A 25258-nucleotide genomic window follows, 5' to 3' on the forward strand; every position below is an offset into this window, starting at 1 on the left:
ATGAAACTGATGAAATCAATCCATCTCGAGAAATGGAAGTTTGCTAGCGGGAACTTGAATGGATAGTTGCCACCCGGAAGAGAGCCTTACCAAAGTGAATGGAAGATCGACCATTGATGCTTCGCAGAATTGAAATTCCAACTCATGGTAAACTGATTGGAAGTATCCATATATCGTAACTGGTTCGTCCTCCTGAGCGTCTTGAATTCAAAGTAGTGATACAGATTCCTCTCCATATAAAGTCAACCTTTCAGAGGGCGCCTCTTCGAGCCTTCCAGTCGAAGCTAGCAGCACAAACAGGCTCATCGCCACACCCCTTCCGAGCTGTTTCCGTCCTTGCCCGCCCTGTGACCTTGACAATCCACCTTCCTCCCCTAGATTGGCCGAAAGTACGCGCCGGCCGGGAAGGGGAAAGGGAAGGCCGCTGCACACTGGCCGACCAGCTGCGCGCGGCGCCGCGCCGTTCCGGGGGCACTGACTGGCGACAACTGCCGTCGGCCGGCCGTATTTACTGCCCCACTGCGGCCGGCGAGCTCCACCAGGCCGCTGGACAAAAACCGGGCACGCCGCCGCATACAGCCACGACACCCACCCAGACGAGCAAAAACCCACGGCTGTGGCCGTGCCATGAATGACGTATTGGCGATCGTAAGTTGTATAGCATTGCAAAAAAATGAAGTTGCGATTTACGTAGCGCCAGAGCAAGATATTGGATCCTCGATCTGAGACCTGAAATCGTCTCAACCTACACAGATGTGAAGCACATTTTTCCTTTGCCGTCACAACTTCGTCACAAGACTACACGGTATACACGTAAACACACGCTGCTACTGTTTGTATAGTAACCGTGGCCGAACCAGGAAGTGGCCATTGTCCCCGTCTGTTGCAGGCTACATTCCACACTACACAGGTAAAATCAGCAGCTGCTGTATCTAGATGTACTGACAACTGCCTCCATGAGACATGGCTGCTGAGCCTCGGTTTCCTATCGCGGAGTTAGTGTGAGAAAATGTTCGAGTTATTTAGCGTGTCGATCGGTTTCGGTTCAGTGATCTCCACACATGGGAACAAACTGTTCGATACAGGTGCACGACGTAGCTGGCCCATGAGTCGATGTTCAATGGTCCTGCTGGGCTGGTCACACCACGCTGAATAGTTGGACTTTCCCTTTTGGTGGGTGTTGTGCTCACCTTGCATTTCTTCTCGGGGTAAGCTCTGCGTCATTTCTCATTTAAGCCGCTTTCCTCTTGACGAGTAAGAGTTAGCCGACATGCGGAAAGATAATCAGCCATGGCCATGATTATAACAAGGACGGTCGCAGCATCCTCTGGCTCGTGTCACGCGACTTGTTCGCCGTGTCGCTGATGTCGTCATTGGGCCGTGCAGTCAGTGACGTCGTCTGACCAGCAGCCAATGCTGAACTGTGGATTTTATGACGTCATTTCCACAGGTCGCCGGCCGACCTCGAAACACTGCCGAAACTTTCAAGCAGCGACAGTCAATGCCCTGTCGACCGCCAGCGCCGGTTAACACGAGTTCTTCGGCGACCATGACGCAAAAATTGCAAAGCTCCTGCATTGCTTTTCCGGGAAGCATTCAGACAAGACCTTGAAACAGCTCCCTAGAAACGCCCGAGACACCCGCTTAGGTGGCTGCGAAAGATTGCAAATCCTTGAACCAGACGAGGGCAGGAGAAATCACTGCCAGGGACGTGCTGTCTGATCACAAGCGCGTATTTATCCGTTTACGTCATTTGTCTTCAATTTGCAGAAGCAGACTCGTGGAATGGTTCAGCGATGTAGCGCGCGTGCCGCCAGAGAATTCGACCACCGACGGCTGAAATTTGCAACCATTTTCCTCTTCAGACGGGCTTCTTATCCCGGCGCACGTGCTAAACTAATATCCCGCTGTCCCGACTTCAGAGACTGACGTCAAAACCGAGATCTAATAGCCTTATCCCTCGCCGGACCTATTGGTTTTCTACATACGCGCCGGCCGAGGGGGGGGGGGGCGGGTACGACCCCCCCTCGCCGTTTCGCCCCTGGTGGAGCTAGCGCGTCGCGGAAAAAACGAGCGTGTGCGCCGTTACGAGACGCAGAGATTGGTACCCGATTTTAAGGCCCTAGGTCATCCGGTGACCTCTGAGGTCAGGTCAAGTGCCTCAGGGTACGGTTCAGTTTTTGGTGAATAACTTCGCAAAAAACGGCCGCAGAGCGCCGATTTTGGCAGCATCGTGTTCGCCTCGCTCAGGCGCGTCGAATGATATACTTTTTGTCCGGGTCAGGTCAACTTGGGGTGTTGACCTCAGGTCAAGGTCAGGTCAGCACCCCCAGGTCACGAAGTTGGTCGAAAGAGGTCATGTCGCATATCATTCGATTCGGCAGGCCTTCCTGAGTCCATTGGTGCCTTTCCCGACTCGCTAGCTCAATTTGATCAAGAGTTATTGACGAAAAACTAATTTGACCTTGATGACGTCATAAATGACGTCACGCAAGGTCAACATTGCAAAAGTGACGCATCTAACCTTGCAAGGAGTGCATCAAATCACGATTCTGTGTGCTTGAGATAGTTGGAGATCGTTCCCGGCGCCAGAATAGCAGTTTGAATTTTTCCCCATTGACTTATAATGGTGAGGTCACGAAAATGACCTGACCTCATATGACCTTTAGGAAAAATCCGAGATATACAAGTTGTGGGACTCATAATGGATACTAGATCCTGCAAGTTTCATTTCCCTGTGACATCTCCTCTGGCAGTGAGGGCGTTGCGAAGTTGCGACATCTGAAGACCGTGCAGAGGTTCACTTATGACGTCATAGGTCAGTGACCTGACCTGACCCAAAAATGCGGTTGGTGTCAAAAGATCCGGCTTGGATCAAAGGTCAGGTATGCCAAGTTTCAGCTCTCTATCGCCAGCGTGTTCGGAGCTATCGCGAAAAAACCCTATGGGGGGGGCGGCACCCGCCCCCCCCCTCGGCCGGCGATGCAAACCCAAGGCCTTAGATGCAGGTACACCAATGAGCTGATAACGAGGAGGCTGCGACGGGCGACGGGGGGGGGGGGAGAGGATGCTGATTGTTTGAAAGCGATGGGTGGTAAGACAAAGTTTGGTAGAACCAAGTCTACCGTCCCGGAACTATTGCCAGGATTATTGCATTGCAGAGGACTTAACCGTTCAAGAGACTGTTAAGTCCTGTTAAGAGACTCTTTGCATTCTTCATTCTCTTTTTATTGGAGTTGTTGAAATTGACGCAGTTCAAAATCAACTACGCCTTGCCTATCGACAATACAGAAGGCAGTAGACTTTTGCAATATCGCCACATGAAAAAGCCCAGCAAAGGTTCCGCCATGTTCTTACTGCCGTTGGCTTGGCTTTGGCTGCACACTGCACAGAACTTCAACTTCCGTTACCAACCAGCAACATTTGCAATCAAAAGCAACCACTAACCACAACATAAAGTATTCACAGTATTCACAAAGTATTCACAAAGCACCACAAAAACCGCTAGCTAACATGGTGTGATGACCCGACGTGAGCGCTCAGTCCTGCTTCGGAGCCCCTTCCCACCAGGTTGGAGCGTCTCCCTCCGGAGTCCAGAACTGCGTTCGACAACCATCATCCAATGTCGGCGTCGCTGCCGTAACAGAGCGCCGAACACCGGCAGACGGTGGACAGACTGAGTGGTCACTGGTCGTACTTCCTCCCGAGCCGACTGCGGCGCCCCTGGCCCGCCGAGGTCATTCACTGCAGACATTGACCCAGCTAGGCCAATAGCTGGCACCGACCGAGCGCCTCGCTCGTTATCGGCTACGCTTTGCTGACCGAGTGGTACCGATGACCACTAGCCAATGCAATATGGCTAGTGACAGTCGATTGGGAAACGATCATAGATACTTCCGCCACGTAATAGTTGAGTAACAAGCCTTGTTTATATTTAATCAAGTAGCATCTTATATTGTAGCTTGGTTGGAACCCTACGTAAGAATTCTGGGTACGGTCCCAAAACAGTGGACTTCCACCTGCCAACTTCCTCTGTCTTTCCCCACCCACTGTTCTCAAACTGTCACCATCCACCGCCCACTAACACCGCCCGCCACCGCCCACCGCCCGGTCCACCGCCGTGCCGCCGGCCTCTGTTCCGACGGGCCGACGGGCCGACGGCAGTGGCGGGCCGACCGCGTACCATCGATCCGCCCCGCCGCGCCGCCGGCCGGGCCTTTCGATTTCAGCCGACCCGCGTCGGCCAGTCACGTGAGCTGACCGGCGGCTGCCGGAGGGAGTCACGTGATCGGGAAGTGGACCTGCTGGTCAATCACTGACCGGAGGGGTCATCATAGGGGGCGATTTGGGGGTCGGCCCGGTTCACAAACCATGCTTGTAGTTTGGCAAACTTTGAGTGGATCATAAGTGGGGTTTCCGATCCATCGCATGTCGCGCGATGGTTTGGAGGTTATTGCTGGTTAAAAGGATATCAATGTCAGCAGCAGGGATGCGTCGTTAATTCTCAGACATAACACGTTTGACCTTCCGCCTAGAAACACACAATCAGCTGTTAGTGATGTTCGGATTGCACTAGTTCCTAACAATGTTCTCTATCAGCAGAACTTTTCCTGGATATCGTCCACTGTCGTGACTATACGTTCATGTTGCCACGAGTACAATCGGTTCTCGAGTTCACTTAAATCTGCCATCTTAGCACTTTATCCCTCATCCGAAAATATTCATACTCGTCCCGTCTCGAGCCAGCCGTCTCATCCGATTCCTTTCATATACCTACCTAGTCCTACACAGGTGTCATCGTTTTGGTGGCTCCAAGTTCGAAGATTACCGTCTAACTTCCTTATCCGCCTTGCCACCACTACCTACTACCTATTCGCTACCGCCGCCGCCATTCTCCTTTCGCCGTCGCCACCGAGGAACTGCCACTCCTCCTCCACCCGCCCGCCCGCCCGCCCGTCGCCGCCGAGGTCCTCCTCCGCCGCCACCACCATAGAACTACCACCGCTCCTCCTCCCCCGCCGCCGCCGCCGCCGCCGCCGCCGCCCAGAGAGCCCGTCTGTTTTTGTGCTGCCGCCGTACCGTTAGGTGGGGAGACGGCCGGTCGTTTTTGCCATGGTCGCGGCGCCCGACCGCGCCGGCCGCCCCACCACGGCTGTTTACCTGGAAACGCGAGAGAGGCGGCGCGGCGGCGGAAAACAACGGGCCCGAAAACCGTCAGGGGAGAGGGGCGGGCCGGCAGACGGGAAGGGTTACCCGAGCAGGGAGGCACGCACCAGCTGTGCGCCGATGATGGGTCCCTGGTGAGGAACGATGCCCAGGTAATCGGGCCACCACCTAGCAACGAACGTGGTGCTACGCTGTCATATTGCAATGGGTTGTAATGTAAGCTCCAGCACGATAAAGGGAATGCTAAAGAACACCACCTGCGAGGGATTATTCGGTGTAATAGCCGAAGCTCATGAATGCTTTCGACCCTGGCGGCCTTCAGTCCTGCATTTAACATGGCTCACGATAATAAGGATTTAGTTCACGACGGAGCGCGACCGGCAGCTAAACGGTCACGTGACTTTGCCGGGTCTGTGGACTGCCGGTCACGTGACGCGGTAGTGACGTGAGCGGCACGGGGTGACGTCAACGACGCGGGCTTCCATCAAGTGCCCCGCACCCGTTACCGGACACAGGCCACGGCGATGGGGAGACCTGCCGGGCCCGGCAGACGCCGGAGGCCATACAAACCAGCGTGCCAAAAGGAGAAAACCAGCGTGCCAACAGGGGAACGCAGAGCGGGTCCGTTTGGATGAATCATAATAGGTCGGTCGCCCGTCCCGTTACCGTTGCTTTGCCGGTTGATCAGATAGATATGAGCCAAATTCACGGGTATTTAACACAACCGGCTGGATTTATTATTAGTTCGTCCTGTACTTGTTTTATCTTGCAAACAATTCACCAGTTTCATCTGATAAATTCACTGCAGGATGTTACCTAACTTCCACGCATACAAAGCTCTTTTTGCTACAAAATCATGTGCGTTGTAACAGTCCTGTGTTCTGAATAGGTGAATGGTACTATAAATATAGATTATAAATTGTGTTTGAATTCTCTACACGCATAACTTCAAAATATCATTGTGTTAACCCTCGCCGGCCGAGGGGGGGGGGGGCGGGTGCCGCCCCCCCCCATAGGGTTTTTTCGCGATAGCTCCGAACACGCTGGCGATAGAGAGCTGAAACTTGGCATACCTGACCTTTGATCCAAGCCGGATCTTTTGACACCAACAGCATTTTTGGGTCAGGTCAGGTCACTGACCTATGACGTCATAAGTGAACCTCTGCACGGTCTTCAGATGTCGCAACTTCGCAACGCCCTCACTGCCAGAGGAGATGTCACAGGGAAATGAAACTTGCAGGATCTAGTATCCATTATGAGTCCCACAACTTGTATATCTCGGATTTTTCCTAAAGGTCATATGAGGTCAGGTCATTTTCGTGACCTCACCATTATAAGTCAATGGGGAAAAATGAAAACTGCTATTCTGGCGCCGGGAACGATCTACAACTATCTCAAGCACACAGAATCGTGATTTGATGCACTCCTTGCAAGGTTAGATGCGTCACTTTTGCAATGTTGACCTTGCGTGACGTCATTTATGACGTCATCAAGGTCATATTAGTTTTTCGTCAATAAATCTTGATCAAATTGAGCTAGCGAGTCGGGAAAGCCACCAATGGACTCAGGAAGACCTGCCGAATCGAATAATATGCGATATGACCTCTTTCGACCAACTTCGTGACCTGGGGGTGCTGACCTGACCTTGACCTGAGGTCAACACCCCAAGTTGACCTGACCCGGACAAAAAGTATATCATTCGACGCGCCTGAGCGAGACGAACACGATGCTGCCAAAATCGGCGCTCTGCGGCCGTTTTTTTGCGAAGTTATTCACCAAAAACTGAACCGTACCTTGGGGCACTTGACCTGACCTCAGAGGTCACCGGTTGACCTAGGACCTTAAAATCTGGTACCAATCTCTGCGTCTCGTAACGGCGCACACGCTCGTTTTTTCCGCGACGCGCTAGCTCCACCAGGGGCGAAACGGCGAGGGGGGGGGTCGTACCCGCCCCCCCCCCCCCTCGGCCGGCGCGTATGTAGAAAACCAATAGGTCCGGCGAGGGTTAAGTTCATTTGGAATAGATGCAAAGCAAAAGAATGCATCATACCTAGTTATAAATTATGACAAAATCTATTAAAAGGGCCTAAGTATACCCACGCAGGCAGTAACAGAACGAAACTCGTCCAATGAAGTAAGAATGAATGAACGTATACCTTTTTTAGGAAACACTAGGCAAGAAGTCAGAACAAGGATCTTTCAAGAAAAGTGAAACGCGCAAAACGTCATGAGTGGCGCTGAAAACGAGCGTCTCGACACAACCAACCAGAAGAATATACAATGAGGAAAGCTGCATTATATCCAGAGCAGCGGCATTAACAAAACGCCCAGCTAGAAATCTTATGCGACCTTTTTCTGTCGAATTTCACTATCGCTTTCAGTCGGGAACGGGACGGCGCGGCGTGGCGCGAAGTCAAACGGACCGAGAGTGAAACCATTTCGGTCACAGGCCGATGACGCCTGTGCCGCCGCGGCCACGGTGTTTTGTCCTGTTTTTCGGGGTGGCGCCGGCACGCGACGGCCTGTCCGCGCTGGCTCGTTATCCAGGAAGCGGGCTCAGATCCATTGACAGACCGGGCCACCTGCCCGGGCGCTCCCCCTTTCCCTTTCGCCGGTCATTCGGCGTGCGGAAAGAGTACCTTTGTGGTCGTCGCCGGGTCGGCCGGCGCGCGCGACGCGAAAATAGTCAACACACGGCGGCGACGGTGGCGGCCGAAAATAGGGCTACCGACCGCCGCCTGTCGCTAGCGGGGAGGAAGACACGAGGACGGAAGGCGCAGGCTGAGCACGAGCAGTGACAGCTACGAGCAGTGAACTCCAACATTCGAGAGGTCTTGGCAAAACCCAAAAAGTGGTGTGATAAGATAAGTGACGCCGCTTGTCGTTATTACCATTTTTCTTTAGTCTTTTCAATTGATTGACGAATCGATGAGTAGCCTAAGCTTAATCAGACATAGCGTTTATGTTTGTGGACGACATTCGTGGCCTTGGGCACACCTATATGACTACATGCGTCATATAAAACGGCACCCAGTAAGTTGCGAAGTGGTGAAAAACTTCAGCCTAATGTCACGCCAATTTCACGTTTACATGGGTAGCTGATCCGTTCTAGCAAGTCCAAAACATGCGGAAGAAGGGCGACTATTTAAAGAAAGAAATAGGCGGTCCATATTTAAAGCCACAGCATTACGTGACGAACATGATCAATTGGTTTACTGAAGCAGTCATAAATCCGCGTGGATTTACACACGAACGTGACATATCCTTAGAAAGCTTGGAACATTTTCAGACAAGCAATCATTGCAATATTTTATAAACGGGGTTTTAACACTCACTCTGCCCGTGTATTGCGTCTAAAAACCAGCGTTTTAATGGAAAGCGCAGCCAACAAATCAAATAGATATGAGACGGAAGCGACGTTAAATGCAAAGTTACGTCTCACTGGTTGCATTGATTTCAATGTGGAACGGTTCCCGATAAGGCCGTCAATCTCCCCTATTTCCGCTTCTCCCCTATCTCAACCCTATCTCACCCCTGCCCACCCCACACGACCCCCACCCACCAGGACACAGGGGACAATTGGAGAAACCCGACAGCCAAATCAGATCTTATCTCGTGAGGAGAACAATTAGGGACTTCTTTGGCGGCCGGCCACCATGGACCAGGGAGAGCTCTGCCGTAGTTACACGGTCGGGATGTGGGCACCCACCCGTGACAGCGACTAGTGTGAACTGTGATACGCCACTGCGGAGGTGAAATTAAAGTGGACATGCATGAGAAGAATCAAGATGAAGTATGTGGTGGGTGCTGATTGATGTCAGTTGATGTTAGATGCGCTGCTGATTTTACTTTCTGGTACGATGCGGTTCTGGACATAACGCGAGAAGTTGTACACTTATTGCGCTTATTAGCACAGAGATCGAACAAGTACCCATCGGCCGCCTACTCCCAATGCCTCTGTCGAGCAGACCGGGCATCCCATGATCTATCCGATCTCCCGATCGCACTAGGCACCTGATCGCTCTGACTAACCTGTTCTACACACATCTACCTACCAGTTTCGTTCACCACACTTCACCCTCATCTCACTCTACCCTCTATTCAGTTACTCACTTCGCTGGCTCTAACCCAACCTCACTAGCATACCTCTTGTCCACCCTGCTCTTTCGCTCTACCTTCTCGCCTCCTCGGCGACTCGCCGCCGTCTCTGTCTGCCTCCGTGCAGCCAAGGTCGACACAGTGCCGGTACCGTTAGCGTGGGTCCACGACCTCACACTACCGCCGAGCGACATGGGCTCACACTGTGTGACGTCATCTTGCAACGAATCATGACTAAGGGCGCGGAGAGAGTATGAAGGAGGGAAGAGGAGACATAATCTGAGAACGAGAAGGGAGGGATGATGACCGGTGTATTACTTGAAGTTGATGAGATTCGGAGCAGCAGAAGTCCTCTCTTACCAGACACTCGGCGACCATGGTTGAACTTCAGAGAAGGAAACATATTAAAACAGTCACTTAGGAAATTGTGGCCAGTCAATAACAAATGTTGGTTAAGCTAGTTGCAGAAGATGACCTGGTGCACTGTAAGGGTCGTGGCCCAGCAATTTTAATAGGTATAATATTTCTGAGTCAGAATTCAGATAGATTAGCAGCGAGGATGCCACAGTAAATCAGATCCTTATTATTTACTGTCGATTATAATTTACCCTTATCATTCCGTTTTGTAAATAAAACATAAACAACGTATATCGAAACATACAATATGTTGAACAGCATTGAATACTAATCTGTCACTGACACGCATCGCATTTCGATGTCGATGTTCTCAGAAATGATGGATGTCGAATGCAATGCTGCTCATTGAACCAAGCTCATAGCGTATCGCATGCCCACATGTGATATGAAGATGTGTATGCATGTGCAACGACTGTAGCCATTGCCAATTTGTTTCGTCCCAGGTGCAGCCATTTATACTCGATGCACTGGAACGGACTGCCTGTGCTGTAAATCACGAGTTACGTCATTATTTTGGCAAACGTTCCGATTTATTATGCATCAAAAACTTTTGTTCTTGAAAAGCCAAAACGATATTTGAAACAAAATTCTAGGTACCGAGAGAAAAGTACGAAAATTAGAAATGGGCAGATCGGCTAATGATTTGGGATGACCGCGAGTTGTATTTGACGATATCAAAAAATATTTGTCAGTAATAGCTATAAACGTCAGGCATTCTGCTACAGAGGACAACGATCAGACCGACATATACCTTCTGTTTCAGATGCCGGACAAAGCTACTGGAGCAAGTTAGACCGGTCGGAGCCACGGCGAGGGCATCAGAGAACTCAGGTGAGTAGTCTGCATGGGGGCCAGGCAGCCACAGAGCCACCGATTATGTAACAAAATGACAGGCCCGGCATTCCTGAAATATAAAGCACCTACAGACCCATCCACTGCAAACCGTGAACCGACTACATCTAATGCACATTAAATGTCATTTGCAGTATTTGTAATTCTTTCGACTTCGTGATACATTGTGCTGTCCACTTTTGGAGATGGTCATGCCATAAGAGTGCATAAGATCTTGATAGAAGTTAGCCAAGCTGACAGAAAGCCATAATTTTGGCGAGATTCCACTACACAAACTATTTGAAGCCCTGTTACGATGATGCTTGAGCTGTTTAAGTGGTCTGCCGACAAATGTGATGGAGGAAGTCTGACAGAAAGGCTGAACTGTCATGATGTAGCCGCCAGCTGGTAAAGTAGTTATTTCTGCTCCATGACATCTTGTGACCCTGGAATAGTCTTACTAGACCGAAAAGGTCTAACCCGACAACAAAGTGGCATGGTCGCATTTGTAGAATGTCTGTTCTCGGTCTTCTCGGTCTCGGTCTTCTCGGTCGTTCTCGGCCGGTCAGAGACAGGGGCCGTGGTCGGTCAGAGTCTCACGCCGAGAGTGGTGGTAGTTTATAGACTTGTGCCGTGGTCAGTCAGAGACTCGGACCAGTGTGTGGTCAGTCTCGGCTCGCGGTCAGTCAGAGACTCCGCAGTGGTCAGAGACTCTGATCAGTCTGCGGTGGATCAGACTCAGAGCTCGGTCTTGGCAGACTCCGATGTGCGCAGTCAGAGACTCGGGCCAGTGCAGTCTGCGGTAGGTCAGAGACTCGGTCTGGGCGGACTCGCGGTACCCATGGTAAACCAGACTCGGTCTGGTTTCGTAGTCTGAAGTCGTGGTCGGCGGCTTCCCCAGCCGCCGGTTGGTGGCAGCCTCAGCCGGCTCGGCGGCTGGGGGCTGTTTGTTTGAGAGAGGAGCTGGCTGATTTATGGCGGTTCACTGTACCCGCAGCAGCCGCCGGAGCCGCCGCAGCCAGCCACGTCACCATGGCTCCTCCCGGCTCCCATCGGTGTTACAGAGAGGGAGCGAAACAGTGGAGAAATAAGATTTTGGGACGCGCCTTCTTATACCATTCTGGCAAAGGCCAGATGATTAAATCATTATATCATGCACAAAAGAAGCTCCCAGTCATTTTTTAATCCTGGATACTGAGAGGCGTGTAATTATACCATGGTCCATGAGTATTGTGAAAAATAATGTTTTTATCATTATCCCTAGTCATTCATGCAGTATTTGGATTGTAACGATCACCGCTCAGGAGAAGTGATTCTCAGGAGTGATACGAGTGATTTTCTTCAGTTGCTTTGTTACGCGGTTCGCAGGCGATTATTCCAAGTCACCGTTTCATTGCATGTTTAAATGCAGAAAAATCAAAACGGGACCAAAGCCTCATGCACCATTTAAGTCTCCCTATCGGAAGGATGTGGTAAACATACAGCGTCACGGCTAAACCAGAGGTAACGGTGAAGTTAGTGATGGAATCGTTGGTCCAATGACGTCATAGTACGCTGCCGACTTCCTCCATATTTAACATCGGCGGGCTACGTTCACCCATGCACCCGACGGTGCCGGTGCACCTGTTCACGACCGAGCCGGTAACCGGACAAAAGATCGTAAAGCAGAAGATCGTATGGCAGAAGATCGTAGGCAGTTGATCGTATGCAAAATGTCGTAATGGATAAAGATCGTACGACATAATGCTCGTATGGACAAAAGATCGTATTCGCTAAAGATCGTCAAGGAAAATGATCGTATGCCAAAAAGTCGTAATGGATAAAGATCGTACGACATAATGATCGTATGGACAAAAGATCGTATTCGCTAAAGATCGTCCAGGAAAATAATCGCATGCCAAAAAGTCGTAATGGATAAAGATCGTACGACATAATGCTCGTATGGACAAAAGATCGTATTCGCTAAAGATCGTCAAGTAAAATGATCGTACGCCAAATGATCGTATGAGATAAAGATCGAACAGTCAAAATATGGTATTCACATGGTGCAGCCCAACTCCAGCGCATACAAAGCTTATCAATTTCTGTGTTCGCGTAGTAAGTGGCCGTCGGAAGCTCGACCATACATTGATGTTATTTCAGAGCTTAGATGGCTCAATGACACCTAAAAGCAACGCGTTGTATATGTGCCGAATAAATGAATGTATGTGCTGCCGTTTTCATGTACCTATTTGAAGTGAATACAACTAAACCCATGTTCCCCCCCCCCACCCCCCCCCCCCCCCACCGCCTGGAAGGTTAAAATTTTGCTTAAGCGGCTGAAGTTAAACGGCGTTAAAAATACTTTTTCCTTCGCAGTGTTACATTTTCATATTGAATCGTCATCGCTTTACGAGTCATCAACAGATGTTTATCGCGTTATCACTATCGAAGTCGCAATTCTCCTAGTTATAGGATCCTAGTTTCAATCCAATCCTAGTTATAGGAGTCATTGTTATCGAAGGCCGGTTAAAGATGTCAATTGTCCATCATTGGTTCGAAATCGCCCCAGTACTTACCGAGTTACAGAAATGGGAACAAATTTGGCACCTCTTCTTTTTGTATTTTGCACGTGCATTGGGGGTCACTCACATAGATCAAGGGTATCCGACCTTCGGTAGAAGGGATGCAGCTACCCTATAAAAATTACCGCAAGACAATCGCTCAAGCCGCTGCTGAGATATGGGCCTCTCAAAATCATTACTTTTGCAAAACTGCTTGAACACTACGATCCTTATCTTACGATCATTTTCCTACGATCTTTTTTATACGATCCATTGCCTTACGATCTTTTGCTTACGATCCTTGGTCGTAGGATCTTTTGCGACATACGATATTTATCTTACGATCATTTTCCTACGATCTTTTTCATACGATCAATTGCTTTACGATCTTTTGCTTACGATCTTTTTGTCGTACGATCTTTTACAACATACGATCTTTATCTTACGATCATTTTCGTACGATCTTTTGCATACGATCAATTGCTTTACGATCTTTTGCTTACGATCTTTTTACCGTACGATCTTTTACAACATACGATCTTTATCTTACGATCATTTTCGTACGATCTTTTTTCATACGATCTTTTGTCTTACGATCTTTTGTCACGTAATCACCGAGCCGACATGGGCTCCCCAGGTCCGCCCGAGACGCGATCGACAGTTTCGAACAACGGTTCGAGTTCCGATATTGCAGCTAGGGTGGGCTGGGTTTCACCCAGACCCGACGAGCGGCTGTGACAGCCGTGGTCGACAGTTTCGTGTGTCGGTCCGACAGCCCTGCCCAGACAGGCAGGGTCTCACCCACACCCCGCGAGCGGCCGTCACAGCCGTGGTCTCCACTCTCGACACTCGACAGCTTTTGTATGCCGGCTCAAGTTCCAACAACAAAACCTATAGGCGAGAAGGGACGGAGGCACTCAGCCAGGCCCGGCGAGCGGCGCTGGACGTCAATGACATTTTCGTATGTCGCTCCGACAGCAGATGTCTGCAATCGCCGGTCGTTACGGTCTACGAACACAGCACATAGCTCTGCCATAAATCATCCTCATAAAACAACAACGACCCGAAAACCACGCCAACCGCCGCTGCTACGACAAAAGGTTCATGGCGGTAATATATTTTGTTTAGAGCGCGGTTCTCAGGGCAGCGTTGCGCGATATTCAGGAACAGGGCAGGATTGTTTACCCATGTAGCCAAGCAACTTCCAGTTCACCATTGTGGTCATTAGAAAAGCGATCACTCGTCCGTGACATGTGGATGGCCTTCAGTGTAATTTTAATAGGACTGGCACGCTGCAAAAGTTACAGCTTACACCTTGTCGCTATTTAGCAAGGCCTCGTAGCCAGAATTTTAAGGAGGGAGAGGCGGGGGTGAAATAGAGATTAATCGAGCTTTTAATGATCCAAATAAATAGCATTCGTAAGATCTTGTAGTGTTGAGCCTTTGACTGGGAAATTCTGAGCTATTTCCTTTACCTGAACCCAGCCTCTTATATAAATCTATGACCCGCGAAGTGCACACTGCACACGCGTCAACCGCCGTCTGCATTCCCTCCCACAATCCTATTTAGCGTCATCCCACTATATCCGGCGCTCGGACCGCCTGCGGGCGTCGGCTGACCCCTGCCCGGGGTCGTTGCGTCGGTGCCAATAGCGACAGCCGTTCGAGCCACGTCGGCCGCTGGCGACCGCCGTCCGACCCGCTCAGCGACGCGGCCGGGTCGGTCGGGTCGTGATCGGTCTCGGCACACGGAAAACCACTCACGGGCCGGCGCTGCCGGTCGTGACCGGCCGGCCGTGATCGGTTATTGATGCATACTTCTGTGGTGGATGGCTTCGGAAGGTTATACAACGTGACCTACAGGCGTTCCGTGGAAACGTACTGCCTGGTTAGCCGGAGGTTTCACAATATGATACACCTGGATATTGTGAACTTTTGCAATATCACCCTGTAATTACACACAGGAATTCCATGCTGGACCCGCGTCTCACGGTCAACAAAGTTTTGTCAAGGTAATGTGCCAATAATAAATGAATGAATGAATTAAGCAGATGATTTGCCAGGAGACTGCAGTATGTGACGGTCAAGGTGAATATGTCATTTTCACGAAGGAAATATGATCCGTTCATATAAAGAAATAGCCAAATCACTCAGACCGGGCAGTTAGCTAACGTATTCATCTGTAACGTTTCTGTCATCACGTGAATTTAATGTCTAGACATAAGAATAAAGCGCTCGAGTTAATTTAATGACGCTTTAACCCTCGAAGTGCGCTGTGGGACCTTTTCATATGCGTCGATTAGCCGTTTGCAACTTCATGTCACCAATACCCGGAATCACATTAAAACCGCACAGCACTCAGCTATCTACCCTAGCAACTGCCGTTTTTTTATTACTCTCAGAAGACATCAGCCTGGGCCAATTCACCCAGTTATGGGCACAATCAATAGCTGGCCGAGTGAATACAGCCTGCTCCGCTGATCGGGGCTCCTGGGCGCTATTTGCGCGTCGATCAATATCAACTGACCACAATGGCTTGGGTCGAATCAAAAGGTGGCAGAACCCACAGAAATGCACACTTGATTAGGTCATCGTCTCAGCTAGAATCAGTCGAGTCGGTTAAATTTAAGAGGTAAGTCTGAAATTATGCCAATATTTGCGCCCAACTATGATGGCATAAGATGGTTCATGACTTGTAGGTGTCTTGGATACCTGCAAGTGACGATATAATAAGTGACGTATAACAATTTATGTAAATAATTTCTATGGTTTCATCAAGAAGTATAGCATGTGTAATTGCAAATAATAAAAGCGTCATTAAATCGACGATAATGAAGACACGATGCTTAGGGTTGATAGCAATTTTAGTGCGACCGAGCTGGAATGGCAGGTTGAGGCGATGAAGCTTTGTCTGAAAATGGGCCAATACACATGTGACATGAGTAAATCTTGCTCTGTCTTTGATATATGAAACTACGCATATGAAACGACGAAATTGGCTTTTTCGAGAAAAATATGGAACGAAATTGGCGCTCATTTTCATGCATAAGCCATATTGTCCTGTCCACAACCGCCACGATTCAGGCGCAACATAAAACCTAAATGACCGAGTCACCGGGGAAGGACAACCACCATCGTTTCGCGTTTTTTCACCACCCAACTCTGAAGGAACTTAACAGTTTTCCGAGCACCGTCCTTCCCGATTACCCTTTTCCAGCGGCTGATAATATCAATAATTGATTTTGAAATACACTGGCCGTTATTTAACCGCGACCAGCATCGAGTGCTACAGGGCCGAGTCATCTCGCTACAAGGGCTCTGACATTTTCCCATAGTCCAGGAACCGCAGTTTGCTGGTTGCTGCGACATGAAGCCTAGACAGGTGCTAAGGTTCAATGGCCGGAACGTCAGTCAGAAGTTAGAACAAATATCCTGCCACAGACAGTGCTACATGCGAATTACAGCCTAATTTGGCCTTTCGATTGCCATTTTACGGCTGTTGTTGCTTGTTTGTCACTGACGTTTATGTTTATGTTTGTCAATGAGAACCAAGGATACTAAAATGTGTTTGAATGACTTAGATAAACGCTACAAAGCTGGAAAACTAGAAAGCACACAGGACGGGGCCATTAAATAAAACGAGTACCTAATTAAACATTCACTTCAGGAAAATGATATTTCTTCTGGCAGTATCCTCGAATGTCACACACATTTTCATACACACTGGGCTACTAGGCACATACTGTTCGGCAAATACCGGCAGGATTACCATTTTTCGTTGACCACGGTCGCCCACTTGGGACAAGACACTGGACAGCTGCTAACGCCGTTTTTAAGCGACCATTGGATGGCCTTCACCTACCGCCGCCGGTCAGAGTGACCGGTCGCCACCGCAATGACCAATCCCTGCTCGCCACGTGGCGGCCCTGCCGACCACTGACCGTGACCTTGACCCCTCCAGCTGACGCCTGATTGGCTGCTCGCCCCAACACGTCGCGACCCGTTGAGGATCGCCGGCCCATGGCGATTGCCGATTCGGCGGCTATGCACTGGGAGGTCCATCTTATTGTGCAGACTGCAGCATTTTATGGCAGACAGCATCATTTGCCGTCGGTTACTGTGGCCGGCCCGGTCCGAGCTGACTGTCCAGGTCTGAGACCCCGGAATGTGTCCACTGCTCTGTCGCTGAGCCCCGGGCCCGACACACCCGCTCCCAAACCTGAGCTGGCACGTGCCGCGTGGCAAGGAAGCGGCGGCTCCAGTCTCAGAGACCGCACCCTGACACCCGCGACGTCACAGACTTGGAAATCCATGACGACACAGGCTCGGAGCACAGCCATCACTCAGCGTCTCGGTGATTGGTTCAGAAGTCAGCCAGGACAGTACCGCGTCACATTACAAATGTGTTCAGCAGGCCGAATTTCACACCGGCAACGTTGACAAGTGGAGCTATTACAAGCCGTTCGAATGCCGCAGCCAACTAGAGAAAAATCCAGAGTGCAACCTTATCCGCCGTTGTTGCAGAGTTTCCCATCTATGCGTCAGACTTGCGGAAGGACGGGTGTGTTTTGTTTCACAGCCCGTGAGTCAATATCAGCTGGTGAGAACAAGTGCGTGGGATAGGTACTGACGGTTCGGGATCACCGGACATAAGATACATACATTCACCGAGCCACTCGAGAGGTCTGCCGGCGCGCCAGCGCACTGCCGCCGACCGGACACGTCGGATTCGAGCCGACCGGACACGTCGGATTCGATGAGCTGATGAGCTGCTGGTGACCGGGCTGTCTCAGCTAGAGTGCACTAAGAGTGCAGGACGTTCCATATAGTTCAAAGTAATGCCTTGTTGTCGGCTACCATTAATGAAGTGGATTGATTTCTTGAGCGCAATGAAAAAAGTATCAATAAATGACTGCAGTTTTGTCACTATCGTAGGCGAAAACTGTGGATACATATTAGAGATTCCTTGCTGTGACATTGCTAAGTTTCTTGTAATTGAGCTGTGGTGTACGTTTCTCATGAACGTCTTACTGAATTCTGGGACGAAGGATTTGACATTTACAAGGACAGGTTAAAGACAACAGGACAGGTAAATGAGAGTTTCCCTCATACTATGACGACTGGTCCTCCTTTTCCTACAAATGTTTAATTATAAAAAATAGTGGGGTTTTATATCAGTAGTTGATACTCTCCCGGCGTAACATCAATTCCGGCGCAAACTCTAACTCATCCCATCACATTCCAATCACACTAATGAAGCCACTTGGAGCCTCCCCGCTCGCCCCAGGTCACGCCCGTCCGCTCGGGTCGCCGCGGGTCGCTCCAGGTCGGTGTGGGTCGCGCGGGTCGACCGCGACGCTCGACCTTGCGTCGCTGCGGCGGCGGCGGTGGCGGCGGCAGCGGCCGGCGCGCGAGGCCGCTGTGAAAGTGCGCCGGCTCGCTCAGTGTGGCCGGCGAGGCGGCAGAGCTAGCACGCGTGACGCTCCTGCTCGGCGACGGTGACGCGCGCAGCACGTGACTCCGGCAGTGCGGCGCAGTGGTGTGACGGAGCGGCCGGAGACTGGGACCAAACCGGACACAGACCAGGCAGGAGAGGAGAGAAGACGACAGGACGGCGCGCGGCCCGGGAGCCCGCCTCGGTATGCTGTCCTGTGCCGGACACGCAGAACTGCAGAAACGCAAGTAAGGCCCGCTTGTGTTCTTTGTGGGTTGTTAAGTCGTTAGTTTTGATTGCCACAAACGCTCGTCAGCACAAAGTCCAGGTGGAAGCCACACAGGTGTCTTTTTGCGAGCGTGACCTCAGATTTTCCCCGTACAAAAACCTGGCTACTGAATGGCACCTGGATTGCTTTGACAGGTCTACCGGCGTTAATTTGCATCAGCCGACATTGGCGCTGTTCGTGCGACGATAGCTCGGCCACCATCGGGTGTTTTTGTGCAAGTTGGCGGCGTTAATTGTGTCAAGGTCGGCTGTGCGCGGGCGGCATCAGAGCATGCGGGTTGGGTCGGACTGGGACAGACGCTGATTCACCCATATCGGCGGGCTGCGCTCGTGGATCACCGGGAAAGCTCCAGATCCAGCGACAAAGAGTAGAGCTGTTCGAACTCTGCTCGGTGACGCTTAGATGAAGATAATGGCTGTTGTGTATTACAAGGTGACTTGAATTGACAAATTTTGACCAGAGCTGCTTCTGAATTCGGTCATACCTCGACATTTTTTTTTTTTTGCTCCTTGCTTTAGGGCCATGCCTTTATGGAAGATGGAGCCTTAGAAATCCTTATGAAGGATTACCGTAGTTCACTTATGTGTCGAGACATTTCGATAGTCAGAGCATGTTCTATCATAATCCAACTGATCAGTTACAACATCAGCCGACAGCGGGCATGTCGACAAGTCGCGTAATGCAGCGTCCGCTCTGTAGCTGGCTTGGAGCGGCGGCGGACCCCCATCGATCCTGCAGTGATCCCGCGGAGCGGATCTCTCCCTGTCCTGCAGAGCCTGCGTGCAGGTCCTCCCAAGGTCGCCGGGCCCGTGTGGTCCCCATTGACCGCGGGCGCCGCGGCTGGTCGGCCCGGCCCGGCCCTGTCACACAGCCCGCCGTGCAACAGGTGCAGGCAGCGCCCGAATTGGGCGGTCTGGAAGGTCGCAGAGCGCCGCGCTGGTCGCCGCCGGGGCGGCTCGCTCGCTCACCGGCCGGGCCGCCGCTCCATTGTGGGTCAATCCGGACGGCCAAGGTCCACACAAGGTCAGCCGGAGCGAGGGTTACTCGCGGTGCGGCCAGCGCGGTCGGTCGGAGCCGCAGACACCGCCGCCGGCGCACCGGCGATGTGGAAATGGATATTTCAGAGCACGGCTCGTTACAAGGATCTCTCTTGTTATCACTAATCGATGGTTGCATCTGAAGTTCGCACCCTCGCAGAGGCACATGTGAGACAGTCCACGATTGGTAGGGTGATTAGCTGATTAGGATATATTTCGGAACAGACGCTTCTGTGCGTGTCCGACGCTGAAGTGTTTTTCGCGTTTTCAGATAAGTCCTCGCTTTCATCATCGGCTTTTGGATCGATAAGAAAACATACGCACTTTCGCTGTTATAATCTACCCTTCTGCTGTATGATGAGGCTTTGCACATATTTTGTAATGCCCACTTATTTTTCTTTTTGACCAAACAGTTGCGTAGTTCGTGGTACGATGAAACAATATCATAAAAGCGCATGTTGTCAGTTGCATATGTTGTTGGACTTTGCACATCGCAGAAAGTTAAAGGTAGTGTGCCAGCTTTCCTGGACCGTATGGAGTTAATGGCCCAGATAAAGAGAACCGGATTTTTAGAACTTATCCATACCTTCAAAACTCATGAAAACGTCTTAAATTCTTCAAATTTTGAGTACCCCAGTGCGAAATTCGCCCCGACGGGTTGTCGGTCGTACCCCAACCACATTTCACACCACTATGAACAATAAATGCACGCACTGAAATCGCTATTACCGATATGCTCATCCAATCAAGTTTCGATAAACCCGTTCATCATCATCTCCTGCGGTTTCGAACACGCCTGTTAGGTGGTGCGGTAGAGCGCGCCCAAAGCCAGGGCCCCGGTAACGTGAGGTAGCCGAGTCGGGGCAGCGTGCGCTGACCCAAGCCGGGGCCGCGCGTCCTCCCGGTGTCATGTGATAGCCCGGGGCTGCCCGCGGGGATGCGGTAGACCGCGCCCAAAGTCGCGGCCCCGGCTTGGGTCAGCGCACGCTGCCCCGACTCGGCTACCTCACGTTACCGGGGCCCTGGCTTTGGGCGCGGCTCCTGCTCATACTTTGTGGTGCGGTGGTGGTGCGTCGGGCCGCGCGCTCTGACTTCGGCCAAGAAAAATGCGTCAGCTGATCATTGTCATTTCTGCCACTTGCGTGTGGTGAAATGGGGTCATAACTTAAGAGACGGCTTTTTCATATCAATTATTTTACATGAAATCATATTTCAAACCATAAATAATGTTCGACAGCCAAATAAAAGAAACAATACCAATACAGGCTTACAGTTTAAGGCTCGATATTGTGTTGTCTACGATTAGACATTCCCGTACGTCGTAACTCTATAATGACCTTTGCTTATTGTCACATGTGCGCCGCATTCGCGATTGTTGCCGACGCCTGTTTGCAGGTGGGGCGTTCCACGACAAATCGACAAATAAAAAATCAAATTTGCACCCTCATATTTTATTCTTCGTTGAAAACTGGTGTAAGGGGTTATGATGGGCGGGGAAGCCAGCTGTGGCAAGGATTTTTTTTCTTCGAACAACGGTTTCCGAGATATAGCCTCGGGCAATTCCTGGAGTTCGCGCTGCAGCCCTATGTTTGGTGGCCTATAACTCAGAAACTATTGGTTTTTTACGATAAAAACTTTATATGGTTCAACTCACAATCAACCAACAAACATGTTGGCTATCTCGGATTTTCAATTTTTGAAAATTTTGATCACGTGACCTTTTGTCCTATTTTTCGAAGAGTGACCTTGATATTTTCCCCACTGAAAGTTGCAATTTTGTCTGAGGACGATTAAAGCCTTATCGATTGTCATTCATATGCGATAATAAAAAAGTGGTTATCGCCCTGCGTTGACCTCAGGTCAGGTCATTTTTATAACCTGTCCATTATTACGAGCGGGAGCGACAGCGAGATCTCGAGAATAAATCAAGATAGCGACAAGCGGTAAACGGTAAAGGGTACACACGGATAAGGTCTATAATTTTTACTGAGGTCATTTTCAGGTCAGGTCAAAGATGACGTCACAGGAGCTAAAAGGAAGTCAAAATAGCGGCACTATACATATATATGAAGTTTCCCTCGAATAACTTTCAAGGTATCCCAGCTAGGAACAAACTAATAGCACTATCGTGATCCTCTCGTCGATCCGCATCGAAACATATATATGTTGACCTCAAAAGGTCGAAAGGTCAAAAGTTGACCTTAGATCACGTGACCTCAGGTCAACTTTTGACCTTTCGACCTTTCGAGGTCAACATACATATGTTTCGATGCGGATCGACGAGAGGATCACGATGGTGCTATTAGTTTGTTCCTGGCTGGGATACCTTGAAAGTTATTCGAGAAAAACTTCATATATATGTATAGTGCCGCTATTTTCACTTCCTTTTAGCTCCTGTGACGTCATCTTTGACCTGACCTGAAAATGACCTCAGTAAAAATTATACACTTTATCCGTGTGTACCCTTTACCGTTTACCGCTTGTCGCTATCTTGCTTTATTCTCGAGATCTCGCTGTCGCTCCCGCTCGTAATAATGGACAGGTCATAAAAATGACCTAACCTGAGGTCAACGCAGGGCGATAACCACTTTTTTTATTATCGCATATGAATGAAAATTGATAAGGCTTTAATCGTCATCAGACACAATTGCAACTTTCAGTGGGGAAAATATCAAGGTCACTCTTCGAAAAATAGGACAAAAGGTCACGTGATCAAAATTTTCAAAAATTGAAAATCCGAGATAGCCAAAATGTTTGTTGGTTGATTGTGAGTTGAACTATATGAAGTTTTTATCGTAAAAACCAATAGTTTCTGAGTTATAGGCCGCCAAACATAGGGCTGCAGCGCGAACTCCAAGAATTGCCCGAGGCTATATCTCGGAAACCGTTGTTCGAAGAAAAAAATCCTTGCCACAGCTGGCTTCCCCGCCCATCACAACCCATTAGACCAATTTTAAGCAAAAAATAAAATATGAGGGTGCAGGGCACTTGTCGATTTGTCGTGGAACGCCCCAGGTGAGCCCACTACAGTTGTTATGCATATCGAAAAACCGATAAACTTTTAGGCGAAAAAGGCACTATTCCAGGCCCATTTTTATTTTTTTGCGATATTAGGTAAAAACAGAAGCTTCTTATCCTAGGAAAAATAAAATGGGAAATCTTTCAAAGGTGGCACACTACCTTTAAATCATAGTAACAGCTACGGACCAACCGTAAACGAGTTCACCAATGTGAGTCCCATGCACACGCACCCCTCCGAGGTCGCGTACCCATCCACCGTGTCCTCCAGCCGGGCCGGTCTAAGCGCCGGCCCTATCTGCTGATCTGGCGCTCTGCACGGCCCAGTGCGTGAGCGGCTGCGGGGCCCTCGCCCGCGGGGCGCGCTGACCCGGTTATACGCGTGCAGCGCCCGCACTCTGTGCGTGAAGCCCCGGGGCGTCCCGGCGGCGCTGAGCTGCGCCCAGCCGCTGCCGCCTGAGCGACAGTAAGAAACCCTAGCTGGGTGGCGGGACGGAGGCCGGCGCGGCAGCCTACCATCGATTCCGTGCGTGCGGTTTCCCGGGGATACGAGGCACGGCAACGGTCCGATGGGCTGCCGGAGACTGCCGGCCGCACCTGCAGTCCGGCGACACCGCCGGCGGCCGTAATGAGCTGGTGCAGAAGGCGGGGAGCTCTGGGAGCTGCCGTCCCGCCGGGGAGACCCGAGCGACGCACACCGCTTCCGTGAGTGCCGAGCGATCCTGCGCCGGGCTCCGTAATGGTAGAAGGGAACGGGAAACCATGACGCGTGCTATTTGCACGGTCAATGCGGGTGGAGAGTCATTGGATGTCTGTGACAGCTCTTGGATGCCCGGGCAGCTATACTACCATCCGGCATCCACGATATGCCACTGAACTGCGTACGACCTCTGGCAGAGGCGGCGGAACGGGGGGGGGGGGGCACCGGGGCACCGTGCCCCCTTGATTTTGCCGCTTTAACATTAGCCCTATGGACGTTGCATGGAAAGAATGGGACCAAAAGTCGGCAGTGCCCTCCCCCCCCCCTTAATTGAAGGTGTTCCGCCGCTACTGACCTCTGCCAGTGTCTAGAGAGTGCCACCCATCGCAGTGGGATACACCAGACTGACATTTACTTCTCTGTATTTCAGGTCCGGACCCAGCGAAGCAGCCGGACCCTAGCAGGTCAGTCAAACGGCCCACGGCCGCGCGGCCAGCAGTTAGATCCCATGTTCACTAACAAGAGCCCCCACCCATCGCACGCAAAGTGACTCAGGGACACTTGCAATATCAGCAGCGGCATAAAATACACATCCTCCAAAGTCGATGCAGTGTGGAAATTAACCGCGCATCACTTCGGCACAAGCATATTGCTTACCAGTGCCGACGTGTGCGACCACGAGCATGACGCCGAAATCATCTGTCAGCCCGTTAACCTTTGGCAACTTCCCGCCGGGCGAGGTGTCGCCGTGACTCAGGCAGTGGTAGCGACAGTGGCACGACCCAGTCCGGCTCCTCATGGCACCTTGTCAGGAACGCCAACGCCATGACATTGTTTTGGTTTTATATTTCTTTCTCTTCCTAAACATAGAAAGCCAATTATCCGAAACGTCACTTATGGCAGTCCGTGCGACAATTCTGTGAATATGGTGGAAGAAAAAAAACTGGCAAAGACACCATTCTTGGCATTTCAATGTCCACCATGCTTGTGAAGTGACGATGCTCGTAAAATGAGGCATCTCATCATGCTTATTACGCCTTGTAAGTGCTAGGGATATCCGGGCCCGCGTCGTCACTATAGGGCGGTCGGCTGGCAGAGGGGACGATTTTTCACCCCCCCCCCCCACACCCCCGTATGATGACGTTGATGCGAGTATACGGTGCATTTCCAGAAGGTGTGTTACTCGGAAGAGTTTTGTCTCTTTCGTAGTCGTCTGTTTAAAATCTATATTTTGTGGTGAAATTTTACAGTGAGGTGGCTGCTAGGTCTCCACATTGGGTCCCACTTTGCCGCAAAGACTGATGCGAGGATAGACTGGTGGATAGTCACTGGTTAATTTGAGTCGCATCGTCTTGTCACGTTGCTCGCCCGTCGCGAGCGCCGACCTGGCATAGCGTCAGATAGTCTGTCAGGATGTCAGACTTCCGCCCCCTAGATCAGACTCTCTGCCACGCCAGACATATCATTTCTCTGTCAGACCACCGATCTGCCAGTGTCAGTCTGTCAGTCTGTCACCTCAGTCTGCCACCATATCCTACCCGTGCCGCCGTCCGCGGAAGTCTGACGGACACCTCAGCGTCGCTCCACACCACTGCTCGGTCGATCCACGCTCACCGGGTCGATCTACTGCGCGCTCTGTCATGGATCGGGTCATTTGCAATGGAGGGGGGGGGGGGGCTGCTACTCCCGACACCACCACCTTGTACCGGGGACCACCGGCTCCGC

At 50.8% G+C, this 25258-nt stretch overlaps 1 protein-coding gene across 3 annotated transcripts in view; it reads left to right on the plus strand.

The window, feature by feature from the left end:
* The window catches only part of LOC122378126 (ecdysone-induced protein 74EF-like), a 133292-nt gene that overhangs the window by 13514 nt on the left and 94520 nt on the right, over nt 1-25258 (plus strand). The window contains exons 2-3 of one of the 3 annotated variants that reach the window (XM_043358839.1): nt 10445-10512; nt 23964-23997. The gene's annotated coding sequence lies outside the window, so the exon portion shown is untranslated. Of the gene's footprint in view, nt 1-10444; nt 10513-18512; nt 18738-23963; nt 23998-25258 lie in introns of those variants that run through there. The other 2 variants (XM_043358840.1, XM_043358841.1) reach the window with 2 other exon arrangements.

This window comes from Amphibalanus amphitrite, unplaced genomic scaffold (assembly GCF_019059575.1).
Source record: "Amphibalanus amphitrite isolate SeventyFive unplaced genomic scaffold, NRLGWU_Aamphi_draft 000055F_arrow, whole genome shotgun sequence".
Lineage (NCBI taxonomy): Eukaryota > Metazoa > Arthropoda > Thecostraca > Balanomorpha > Balanidae > Amphibalanus > Amphibalanus amphitrite.